The sequence below is a fragment of the Tachypleus tridentatus genome, chromosome 11 (assembly GCF_004210375.1).
Source record: "Tachypleus tridentatus isolate NWPU-2018 chromosome 11, ASM421037v1, whole genome shotgun sequence".
NCBI classification, from domain to species: domain Eukaryota; kingdom Metazoa; phylum Arthropoda; class Merostomata; order Xiphosura; family Limulidae; genus Tachypleus; species Tachypleus tridentatus.
This window is the reverse complement of record NC_134835.1, coordinates 51,668,874-51,682,604: the sequence shown is the minus strand read 5'-3', so window position 1 is coordinate 51,682,604 and position 13,731 is coordinate 51,668,874.

The window sequence follows — 13,731 nt, the reverse complement described above, 5'->3', positions numbered from 1 at the left end:
TTCCATAAACAAACTTAGGATCTCCAATTAAAGATATATTTTTGCGAAAACCAGGTTTCCAATAGTCAATGTCTTCCTAAGGTCCAAGAAATCAAACCATATTGGTCAGTTATCTAGATCATTTGCTGAATGTAGCACGTGATAGACTAGCCTTTAAAATTCGGGTCAGTGGTCAAGAAAGGAAGGGCAAGTCTTGTGTCTCCCCAGGAAGTCCAGACTGACGCCGTCCTCTCCAACTACCACGACAAACTTAACCATCAGAAAGTTTTCTCGCAGTGAACGAGCGGTCCAAGTCTTTTCCCTGACTGTTGAGATTGGTAATCCCGGAACAAATTCATCTTTTAACTGGAATTTTATGTGAGGATTTCATACAGAACGCCCATCCGTCCGGCCATAACAGCCCAGAAGAACCCATCGAATACAGAGAAAAAGACTCCGATGGCAGGGCCGATGTGTGCTGTCGATGCTGCAAGAGACAGTTGTTTCCGACGCTATAAATTTTGTTCTGTAAAAAATGATTCTACCAAGGCTGAGTGAGCGTCTTTTCACTAATATATAGAATTACAAGTATGACTAAAGTAATTATTTCCCGATGTTCGATGCTTGAAAACTAATAAGGTTTTTAATATTTGTTCGTTGGTTATAACACAGTGATTTTGCGTTTCTGCATACTAAACTAATTTTTACTATTGTTTCATTTTTATTAATACTATTATGACATTTTGACGACGCTGTAATTCATTAAAGTAAGATAGTTAATTACCGTATTTAGCCTAAGCGTCGCTTATATGTCTAATTCAAAGTTTTCGTTATTGCAAATTTCTTTCTCTTTTGTAATCGAAATACTCTTTATTGTAAGCCATGTAGTGTAGTTTTATACACCTAGGCTCGGACCAGTGATAATATAAAGGTTTTATGTGTGTATAAAAATGTTTTCAGGCATTTATTGTTCTCCTAACATGACGAGTTCTTAAACTCCTTCCCTGAGGCTCAACGATAAACTTGATGACGATAACGCTAAAATTCAAGGTTAAAAACTTGCGGTGGGCATAGTGCAATCTAGTTTTTTTGCTTAAACGGAAAAAGAAACAATAACGTTTTGCATTGTAATGATTTCATTACAAATATTGTAAGCAAATGTATTTATTTGGAAATACGTTTTGAACAGCTAGTATTTCATTTACGATACAGCACTCAAATGTTCATGTTTTTCTTTAAATTAATATCGAAGCAGAATTATTTAAATACATTCGCATACGTCCGAATCTGAAACTTTGTTATCTACAACACATGTGTGAAACTTTACACACTATATAAATATTTATTAGCAGTAAAATATTTTATAACTAACATTTTAATTTGTATATTTTGTTAAATAATTAATCATCTTTCTTTGATAGATTGTTTTAACAGAGTGTCCATGATGAAACTTTGTAGAATGGGTGGCAACTGCCTGTTGTGAAGAGACAAATGTAGAGGACCACGTTTGGAAAGTTTTCTGCCTGAAGACTAGGAGTAAGGCTCTTAGTCATCGCCACTCACCGCCAACTCGTGGGCTACTCTTTTACCAATGAATAGTGGAATTAACTGTCAGCTTGAAAAGTAAACACGTTTGGTGTGACGAGAATTCGAACCCGCGACCCTCAAATGAGGAGTCGTGCGCCGTAACCACCTAGCCATGCCGAGACGTAGATAAATGAAAATAAAAACAATTTATCCTTATGCCTTCATACATACTTATGGCTCGTAAACCTTGATACTTTATGAAAACACAGAAATATTCACGAAATAAGCCTTAAAAGGACTAATGAGTAAGACTATACGAAGGTCTAGTGGTTTAAATGTTTTCTTATCAACATTTTTAGATCAAATCTCAATAACTAAAATTTTTAATGTGTATGACCGCTAAGAACCGAAATTCATAAGTTTGTGGAAGACACGATGAAACTTTAGAATAAACTTCTTACATATTTGTGCCACCATATTTTATTTGAAGAAGAGGGAATTAACAAGATCACGAAATATTTTCTTGTCTTTAAACAATCCACGTGGAAAACAGTAAAATCTTCAGCGAAGACTATCTGTGGTGTGCACAGCATAAAAATCGAATTTCAAATCTTAGCAATAGAGCTCCTCAGCTTACTATTGAGCCATAAGAGGTCTTGTAGTTGGAAAAAATCCAAATATTCAAAAAGCGAAATCAATTACTTAAATGTAATAAACTGATTACAAATCTTTGTACCCCAGTTGTTTATAAATATCAAGTCAATGTTTTTGTTTAGATTTGCTGCTAATGTTGTTTTTGCATTGATCACGCTTCTTTTTACTATAAGCGCAATCCAACAAAAACATTGAACTGTAGGTTCCATTTTGAAGTTTCATTGACCTCCTATGTTAAGCATGTGTCATGAAACAAAAAGAGAAAACTTCGCTGATCAGAAGGTAAAAGAAACATTTAAAATACAAAACAACAAAGCATCATTATTCAAATGACACCGACAGAATAAAATAGACATAACTTAAGGGAAATGTTTTGTTCTTACAATAATTATTATTTTAAAATCACAAATTGTTAACACATAATTATTATAGAAACATCAGAAAATAGAAGATTAATAGTTTAATCTAAACGTAATGAAATATAATCTGAAACAGCTCTTCTTCAATGAAGAATACTAAAAAAACTGGCAAATGTCTCGAGTATTGATGTTCTATAGTATAACTTTCTTTAAAGTGAATGGATGTATCAGACGGCCCGGTATGACCTGATGGCTAGGACGCACAGCTATTAATTTGAGAGTCATGGATTCGAATCCCTGTTGAACTAAATATGCTCACCCTTTCAGACGTGGAGGCTTCAGTGACAGACAATTCCACTATCCGTTGGCAAAAGAATAGTCCAAAAGCTAGCGGTGTGTGGTGATGACTAGCTGTCTTCTTTCTCGTCTTACACCGCTAAATTAGGGTTAGCTATCGCAGATAGCTTTCGTGTAGCTATGAGAAAATAAAAAAAACAATGTATCACATATTTTAAAACTACAGATTTTAGTTTTTTGTTGTTTTTTATTGCAAAGATACACCACCCTAGATTTTTATGGTTACAAGTCCAAAGGCTCCTCTGACCACCCGATAGGACACTTTACAAGCTCTACTAAATTATAAGAACTCGTTTTGACACACTTAATGCAGTCAAATGTATTATTAAATAATTTTCTTATTTTGCTATCTGTCATATCGTTGTATAAATTGCAAAATCAATTAAACGCCAGATCGAAAATTTTAATAAGGCATTTAAACATTTGATCCACAGATGGCGCTATGGAAATAACTATTTTAAATAATATAACTTATCTCTTAACATTGTAAACAAACATCTGTAACACATCCTACTAGAGAAGCATTAGGTATTTATTTAAGAATCACAAGTGACTTAAATTAGTAACATTACTGGCTTCACGTCAACAAAATAGCCTCTTCTCGATGACATTTCTTGTTCTTTTTCTCTGTAGCTTTATTTGTTTGTTTTTTGAATTTCGCACAAAGGTTCACGAGGGCTATCTGCGCTAGCCGTCTCTAAATTAGCAGTGTAAGATTAGAGGGAGGGCTACTCATCATCACTCACTGCCACCTATTGGGCTACTCCTTTACCAACAAATAGTAGGATTGGCCCTCACATTGTAGAGCCCCTCCGAGGATTCGAACCAGCGACCCTCAGATTATGAGTCGAGCGCTCTAACCACCGGGCCTTCTAATACAAAGGAAGAGTAAAATTATGCTTTTAAAACGCTTACATGTTAGACGTAAGAGGTTCAATATAGAATCTTAACCAATAGGCCATGCCGGGTGGTCGTACTTGACTTCGAACCACTGATTCAGAGAGAAAGCAAAGATTAAGTAACATCCACTATAAGAAGAGCTTTGTCTGATTTTTTTACCAAATAAAAGGATAAACTGTCATTCTTAACAGCGTCTTTTGGTCCACTAATCAAATGTTCTGGTCTGTCCCTTACAAAATAAGGCAAAACTTCTTCTTAATTCATTCATAATGTTTTTTCTGAAGCTAGAAGTAATAAATACAACCATGCCGTAACTTTGTTTACTAATAACACAATGGATAAACAGTTTCTTTGTGTTTGTTCATGTATTATAAAATATTATAAAAACAAAACAAAAAATATATCAAATATTTTAAGGCAAAATCTCACATGAACGGTGACCAATATTTCATTATCTAAAATTATAAATAAATGAATTAAACGAATTGAAATTAATTGTTTGTTTGTTTTGAATTTTGCGCAAAGCTACATTAGAGCTATCTGCGCTAACCGTCCTTAATTTAGCATCATAAGACTAGAAAAGTAGCTAATTATCACCACCCACAACCGACTCTTGGGCTACTCTTTTACTAACATATAGTGGGAATCGACAGTCAAATAATGCCTTCCCACCTCTCAAAGGGCTAACATGTTTAATGTAACGGGGATTCCAACCCTCAACATTCACATCACGAATCGAGCGCCCTAACCATCTGATTATGCCTGGTCTTTAAATTAATTTAAAGACCTGACTCCTTTGATATATGCATTATTTCAAAGTTAACTAAAGTCAAATTCAAGGGCTTATTATATATCAGGAAGAAATACAATTATGCATTTCTTCGAATCGTTGGTTGGCCTTGAAACCTTCGTTAAGCTTGTTTGTTTTTTGCATTTCGCGCAAAGCTACTCGAGGGTTATCTGCGCTAGCCGTCCCTAATTTAGCAGTGTAAGACTAGAAGGAAGGCAGCTGGTCATCACAACCCACCGCCAACTTTTGGGCTACTCTTTTACCAACGAATAGTGGGATTGACCGCACATTATAACGCCCCCACGGGTGAAAGGGCGAACATATTTGGTGCGACCGAGATTCAAATCCGCGACCTTCGTTAAGATACCCCCTTCCTAAGTACTATACGTCATTCAATAATTATTACTTAACTGAATACAAAATATCATCATGTTGGACAAAAATTTACTTACAATACGTTTCTAATTGATCGAAATACGCCGATTTTAAATGTTTATTCTTTTAAGCGCAAAGCTACGTAATGAACTATCTGCGTTGTATTTTTTAGTGTTATACACCTCCCAGCATACCGCTGAACTCTCGATAGGGAAAGTCATTCAGAAAGTTTCTCGTTTTGATCAATGTTCTTCTGTCTTATTTGGTTATTTTCTTAAACGAGTAATATGTAAGGCATTTCTTCTTATTCTGAGGTTCTGCTACAGTAAAACTCACCCTAATTTGAAACATATCTCGTCAGTTCGCAGATTCCTCTGCAGTTAAATTCACCCTAATTTGAATGATATTTTATCTTGTCTTCATGACTAAAGAATGGTTACCCAATATTTTTAGACAAGGTAACCAGTTGGTCATAGCTTCAAACCTATTTCATTTACAAAACACAATCATTCTATACTGGAAGTACTGGCTACGATTTCTTTGTTTCCAGCTGAAAAGTTGCATATTTTAGTGTAATATTATAGAGAACGAGTCAACATACAAAAAAATGTATGGCTTTTAAAATGATCAACTTTATAGCTAATTTGTTTCACATGTGCCTCATAAGATTTGTTGGCTTGCTTTTCCGTTACGAATATTCACTGATGTATACTCTGCGAACTCTTAATATTCAATTCCTTTAACATTTTAGAAAGCATAAAATAAGGCTTAGTATGGGTTGCGACATTCTTCGCTACCTTTACCCAGATGAAACGTGGCATTTTATCAAAATAAAATTGATTAATATTGTTAAAAAATAGTTTACTATGATGGATGAATTTTGCCAACTTTGAAAGCTACTCAAGCGTGTAAAATTTAGCTTTATTTTCGCGTGTGTGCTTGTTGTAGAGAGTACAAAATAGTGTACTTTACACCGAAGAGCAGAACCTTCGAAGTAGCTATTGCGTCTTTAACCTTGTTCCATTACTTGTCATGACCCCTAACGACTTATTATTCCATTTAAATCCATTTTAGAGTTGACACATTTTACTTGGCATAACAAGGATATTAAATAACTTTTCAAAGTGTGTGTAAGTGTTTAAGAATATAACGTTACACAAGTAAAAAAAACTTTTTATTTTATCTATCCCTTGAAATTAAAGTATAATGTTACACTCTGAAGAAAATGTAAACTAAATTTAGCAAAACAAGAAAAAAAAGATTAAAAAGAAAACAAATAAATTATAACGTACAGTCTGGTTGGTGAATTCTATTTTTAATTTTTTCCTGCACTGCCTAAATAATACAGCAAAATTTAAATCTCACGCACTTATATCTTATATAAATATAATAATACTGCCTGTTGTATGTTCATGTAATTGCTTCATGTGGATGGATCTTTACTAAATTTGATATTGAGATTCATTGGGTTCATAGATAGGTACAAACAAATTTTCAGTTTTACATTTTGCGTTTTGCGGGTTTTAAGGACCTTTTTGTTTTTTTACCAGTACTGCTGGGCTCGGCATGGCCAGGTAGGTTAAGGCGTTCGACTCGTAATCCAAGGGTCGCAGGTTTGAATCCCCGTCGCACCAAATATGCTCGCTCTTTCAGCTGTCGGAGCGACGATATAATGTGACGGTCAATCCAAATATTCGTTGGTAAAAGAGTAGCTCAACAGTTGACGGTGGATTGTAATGATTAGCTGCCTTCCGTCTAGTCTCACACTGCAAAATTATGGACGGCTATCGCAGACAGCCCTCGTGTTGCTTTGCGCGAAATTCCAAAAAAAAAAAAAAAAAAAAACCACTACTGCTCCCCCTATTGATGGATAATCTTCACCAAATTATGCATCTAGATTTGTAGAGTATATGCACACTTGTGGTTTTACAGTTTTTATGGACATTTTTGCATCTTTTACAATTATATATAAGTGAAGCAACTTTCATGTCTTAAGATAACCTTTCATTAATCATGAATTTAGTTTACGTCAAGAGTACGAGTACTCCAGTTAGTAACTAAATAGCGTTTCTAGTAAAATAATCATAGTCATAATAAGCGAAACTATATGTTAGACCACATATCAGGCTTCTGGTTATCAGTGCTTTATTTAATGTGCAATTGATTTTTATGGTATGATTATTTAAATTTGATTTCAACGACAGTTGACATTATCAAGAAGTTGTTATCTCTGGTTTACATATAGTTTGTGTGTCGGAAGCTCTCTTTAACTGTAGTTATATATATGTCATTCATTAAGAATGTAAAAAACAAAAAAGCGACGACTTTTAAAATTTACTCTATATCAACCGTAATATAGTCATAATATTTACGGATGACTTTTGGACGCGCTTATTATCTGAATTTCTGTTTAACGGGCGGAATTATCTTGCCCATTTTACGTAATTACCCCAATAAGATGACATATAGTACCTTTGTACGAAATACATCTTTAAAACTTTATAAAGTATTGTTCTTTTGTACATGATTTTTTTTAATTTTGTAAGAATACGTGACGTTGCATAAATATTAAATAAATTACAAAAAACAGTTTACTCTTGAAGCAATCTGTTCATGATAACCAAGTGTACAGAAGAACGAACACATCCGGGTAACCTATGATAATTTTACCTAACATGCAATGAGGGAGCACGAGCACACATGTTTCTCCATGTGAGTTTATTTGTGTGTCAGATTGGTATGTGGCAGCTATCATAGCAAAGGTCACTTAGAACACAATAGATGTCGCTGATTGAATGAAAAACTCGTGTGCTATCTCTGCTAGCCATCCCTAATTTAGCAGTGTAAGACTAGTAATTCGAACTAACACCAAAATGTTAATATGTGAATGTAACTGCACGACCATATTTTGCTTGGGGTTGAAATTGCTGTATGCTTGTTCACTTAGACGCTTTTTATTGATATATCTTGATTAAAAGATAGTTTTGTAGTTTTAAATTTCGCGCAAAGCTCTACGAGTACTATCTGCGCTAGCCGTCCCTAATTTAGCAGTGTAAGGTCATAGAGAAAGTAGCTTGTCATCCCGCCAACTCTCGGGTTACTCTTTTACCAACGAATAGTGGGATTGACCGTCAAATATAACGCTTCCACGGCTTAAAGGTCAAACATGTTTGATTTGACGGAGATTCGAATCCCATCAGATTGCGAATCAGTCGCTCAGACCAATTGTTCATGCTGATTTAAAGACAGATAGCCACTGTTGTAATAATGCTTCAACACATAAATGACATTACAGTGAAATTTATTAAGCTTACTTATAATTTCTTATACAATTTCGCGATTCTTTTATTTGAGGAAAGATAGTATAGATTACTGAGTGATAATAAAAAGTAAAATTACACCTCAGTAAAAGTATACGATAACCAACTAGTTATATGTTTGTGTCATGTTTTAACACTTTTTACCCCTGAAAATGTCTTTTGTTATGACATTTAAAAAAATCATATTTACAAACACATAAAATCAGTAATAAAGACGCACTGGTTTAACCTAAACTAGTTAACCCTAGCTAACATATTGAATAATGTAATGTGTTTACCTGTTGCAACACTCAGAATTTAGTAGGGTTACTAATTTTCGTTTTTAAAAATAGACAGATGACTCAGGTAATAATTATAGAAATCAATAAAATAGTAAACCCTTAAGAAACTTGATGGGTCAGTAGTTTAGAGAAGTGTGTTTGAAAAACCAAATATCTTCATAGGATTCCATCGGAAATATTGACCTGCAGTGTTTTTATTGTCTTTTTGCAAGTTCCACACTAATTCCTCTACACTGATTCCGAAAATGACATTCATTTTCTTCATCATGTACCGGTTTTTCACAAAACGTTAAAGTTTCTTTTACACAAGTCAGTTATTTTCATTGAAATCGGGTCACATTTTGTTATGATTAAAATGTTAACAATCAAAAGCTATAGAATTTTCTAAACCAATCGTAACGTGAGAGTCTGACCGGTCATTCTATAACCGAAAAATGACAAACATAACATTAAAAAATATTCATAGTAGTAAACGAAATAATAATATGATTTAAGTAAGAATTTTTTTCTTCCTGAATTATGGAAAATCCATTACTAAAAAAAAACTACTCTAATGAAGTTTAAATTCACAGGCCTGTGTTATTCGTAAATGTTAAGCTGCGATATTTTAAAAAGATATATTTTTCAGCTTTGCTTGACATAAATATTTTATGTTTTAATCTGTGAAGACAGATTACACTGCACAACAAATTTTTTGAAAAGTCTTGCTTCCTGAAAAGTTTTTGCTGATTGTGACAGGTACCTGGTGAGTATGCACAAATATAGTTTTGGTTTTGCTTCATCACGTAGGAACTCTGAGAAATATATAGTTAACTGTTTATCGGCAATAACGTATTTAATTGCGTTTGTGTTTCTAATATGATATTAAGTTCAGCATAATTAAAAGTGTCTTGCTTAAGATTTTCGTTTGTATTCAATGTCCGGTGCATCACGTTGCAGTATCCAACAGTAGTCAGCAAGCATTGAGGGATTCCAGTTGCCCTGATATCGTTTATCCATTGTAGCAATGTCCTGGTGAAACCTTTCACCGTGTTCGTCACTGACAGCACCGAGATTTGCGGGGAATAAGTCCAAGTGTGAGTGGATGAAATGAATCTTGAGTGACATGTTGCACTTCATTGTTTTGTATGCTTTGAGAAGTTTGTCTACCAGCTGAATGTAATGTAGAGCTCTGTAATTGCCAAGAAAATTGTCAACAACGTCTTTGAAGGCTTTCCAGGCAATCTTTTCCGGCCCAACTAACAGATCTTCGAACCGCTTGTCACTCATAACATGTCTGATCTGAGGGCCAACAAAAATGCTCTCTCTGAACTTAGCCTCAGTTATTCTTGGGAACGTCTGTCTTAAATAAGAAAACCTCCACCTTCTTTGTTCATTGCTTTCATGAAATTCTTCATAAGTCCCAATTTTATGTGAAGAGGAGGCAAAAAATCTTTGCTGGGTCGACAAGTGGTTCATGCGCCACATTTTTGTGTCCTGAACTAAATTTTTATGGAGTGGTCAGCTCTGTCTAGAATAATGTGACTCTTTGGCACGACTGTCCCATTCACAGATAAAACAACAGTTCTTTGTATAGCCAAGCTGCAGTCCAGTAACAGAGCAACGACTTTCAGATCTTTACAAATATTCCAGTTGTAGTTGCTGTACTGGATGTGCTTCAGCAACATTTCCATGTTCTCGTATGTTTCTTTCATGTGTGCTGCATAGCGAACAGGTATTGAAGGGTGAACGTTGTCATTGTGTAACAGAACAGCTTTGATGCTTAACATTGATGAATCAATAAAGAGACGCCACTCTCGCGGGTCATGGTCACAACTCAAAGCAGAGAACAATTCTTCGATGTCAACCCAGAAACAGAGACTGTCAACTTGTGCAAAGAATTTGGTTATGTCATCTTGACGGCTTCGAAAAACAGAAATTTTCGTACCTGGTGACAGGAAACACCGTTCCTACAGTATCGAACCCAGGAATTCGGTTTTGCTTTTGACAGACCCAAATATCTGACCAGATCGTTTAATTCCGACTGTGTATGAGATGTGGATCGCCTGAGGAGCACGGTTCAAAATCCGGATGAATGGTACTGCCAGTTCCCTGCATTGCAGTTTCTTCAACTCGTTCGTCTCAGGTCCATTCCTCTGGTGGTTTCGGAATTGGAAGACTGTGGTCATGTGGCACGGGTCTCATTGCTGAATTCAGATTAGGGTATTCAATTGACTTCTTGTTTTTGGTAGAGAAACCAGACACATTAGTCAAACAGAAGTAACAGCCGTCACATGGTCTTTCTGTTCTCGCCATATCATCGGGACAGCAAACGGTATTATCTTTTGAGTGCCTCTGAGCCAAGCTCTCAGACAGACAGCACATGTCACACAACAAATGTGAGGCGCCCATTCCTGGTCTTGATCACCAATTTTACAGCCGAAGTACAGATGATATGCTTTCTTCACAAGAGCAGTCATTGAGCGTCTCTGATGAACAAGCGTATAAGCCACAAATATAGCAGAATGTATCGCGGTTGTTACGACATTGACGAAACATATTGACCGACACCAATCGTCCCGTAAAACGTCTATAACATCGAACTTACCTGTTACAGTGCTACTGAGGCAATGCTATATTCTGAAACAATACGTACACACTATAAAGTCTATATTTATCCAATGAGCAGCATCTGTGTATGCAAGCCGCTTTTATAGCCTGCTAAGACAGTGTCAAGCTGGCCCCGGGCTGCATACTTCCACAGAACAGCTTTCAACCTGGCCTGATTTCATGCCTGGACATGCCCAGACTGCACAAAACATTGTTCGTAGGTCTCTTACTGAAACGAAAAATGTTGGACGCAAATATAAGAAGAAACATGACAAAATTGAAGATTTTGATGAAGCGGTACGTGATGGGTAAATTTGGATGTGATTTTCGTGATCAGCAGCCAAAAATCTATAAGGAGCACCCAACAGTGTTCAAGAAGAAAAAACTTTGTTATGCAGTGTTATTTGTTGCGTAATTTTTGGCAAAAATATGTAAAATATTTATTATACAATTTTCTATTCATATTTGGCCCGGCATCGCCAGGTGGTTAAGGTTCTCGGCTCGTAATCTGAGATAATTCTAATCCACGTCACACCAAACATGCTCGCCCTTTTAGCCGTGGGAACGTTATAATGCGACTATCAATCCCATTATTCGTTGCTCAAAGAGTAGCCCAAGAGTTGATGGTGGGTGGTGATGATTAGCTGCTTTCCCTATAGTCTTACACTGCTAAATTAGGGACGGCTAGCGCAAATAGCTCTCGTGTAACTTTGTGTGAAATTAAACAAACAAACAATCTATTGATATTCAGCTTATTTCCAGTGAAGCTTTTTTTAAAATGGTTGAATAATGTAAAAGAATGAAGATTAAAAATTACATCTGAAAGAATACTCCAAACATAAATTTGCTTTGTAAATGTCATTTATCGTTCAAGAAATGAATTCTCCCCTCCCAATGGCTCAGCAGCAAATCTGAGGCTTGTAACACAAAAAACTGAATTTTGATATTTGTACTAGGCATAGCATAAATAGCTCTTTGTGTAGTTTAATATCAAATAAACGAACAAAAACAAAAATGAAAATCACACTTACCTGTTATTGTTTGATAATTAAAGCATATCTAGTATGTAAAAAAAACAACTTCAACTAAAAGTCTGATATTAATAAAAGAGTAAAAAAATAGTTTTACAATAAACTAACATTTTAAAATAACTTTCATATAGGAACACAAATTATAAGCGAGAGCTATAAATCAGAATTACACACGCCCTTGTATCTTTGCTTGAGAAACGAGCTATGAAATTTGTTTCCATTTTTATGTCCAAGTAATGAAGATTATTACTATGGTAATGTCAATTAGTGTCTTTTTAAATCTTTATCTTTTTGTATGTAATTTTAAATTATCATTATTAATCAATAGGCTACGATCTCCTTGATTAGAGAAGGCGAATCAGTCACACTTCTTTGTAGTCTTATATTCATGCAACACTTAAAACTAATGAGTAAGTTAAATCGCATAGAACGCTTAGAGATAGTATTTTAAAATCCACACTTAAATCACAGCTATTACCTTGTAGTAAGAAGACAACAGCATCATTTAAAAATTGTGACTGTAATTGAGTTGTTTTCAGCAATAAAACGTAACGCTACATATTTTGATAAAATCATTATATTTGTCAACTGGTGTGTGTTCAATTCTACATTAAGTTGTGTTAAAGAAATATCAATCATGCTAATCTATCACTAATAATTCCTTTCTCTAAGAAGGGTTTCATTTCTCTTATATTTTTGAAAGTAGTAAACTCTAAAGAAAAGAATTAGAGAATACCATTATTTAATTATAATCAATGATTTTTTTAACGCTAAGCCTAACGGTAGTTCATACGTGAATACTATTAAAATAACGTACTAAAAATAAAATCATTGACTGTTGGTTTTAAGCTCATAGCTGAACGATGAGCTTTATATGCTATCCCCCCCTTAGGGATCGAGCTCCGATCTTTATCGTTATAAACCAATCCTCAAGTTTACTATTAAGCCATCTGGAAGGGGGGCTTATGCTAGTCTAAAGGAATAACTCAGTTTCATAAGATAAGACACTGCGTTTATCTACATGCTGTCAAAGTGGAACTTTAAAGTTTATTTTTCACTTTTACTTCTTGTTTCTCGAGAAATACGTACATGTTTTGGTGTTATCTTTGTAAAGACGGTTCATAGTATCTGCGACTGTTCATATTGTATATTCGACCAGAAGTGTTTGTTACTATCATAATAAAAATTACAAGTAGCGATAACTTTTAAAGAATAACTAATTGTGTAAAATACTTGTTTACATAAAAATAATAATGAAACGTTTAATGTTATTAAAATGATATACATTAAAAATGTGGTAGCAACAATTATAATAACAGGCATTACGTTTGGAAAATGACGTGTTATAAAAAATCTCACTCTTCTCTTATTTCAAAAACGTTTACATTTCCCAGCATCAGAAAGAAACATAACACCAATTTATAGTTACATAAGACAATAGGAGTTTATCAAGTGTACATAAAAAAATTTTTGGTGCATTAAGTGTACATAAGACAGTTCTGGATTTATCAAGTATACATAAGATAATTTTGGATGTGTGAAGTATACAAGACAATTTTGGGCGTACAA